Genomic DNA, 309 nt, shown 5'->3' on the forward strand with positions numbered 1-309 from the left:
AGATTATTGGAACAAACGAGAAAGTTCTAGTAAAAAAGAATTATTTCAACAGTATTTTGTGGCATAGAAACTCATAAATTTATTCTGTACGAATACTGGATCTTTTTTGGTTTGACGGGCAACACTTGTTTTCTTAACGAAACACTTTCAAACTTCGGATCCTGGTAGAATGGGTCATATAAAACATCTTTTTCTCTTAGCCTTCTTAACAAAAATTACTTCTTAATAAGTTATTTCATGTTAAAGCTGTCGTATTTCTGTAATTTCAACCAATCACTGACGTCTATTCAGCTGAATACAGTCACTGCT

The sequence above is a fragment of the Octopus bimaculoides genome, chromosome 12 (assembly GCF_001194135.2).
Source record: "Octopus bimaculoides isolate UCB-OBI-ISO-001 chromosome 12, ASM119413v2, whole genome shotgun sequence".
Taxonomy (NCBI): Eukaryota; Metazoa; Mollusca; class Cephalopoda; order Octopoda; family Octopodidae; genus Octopus; species Octopus bimaculoides.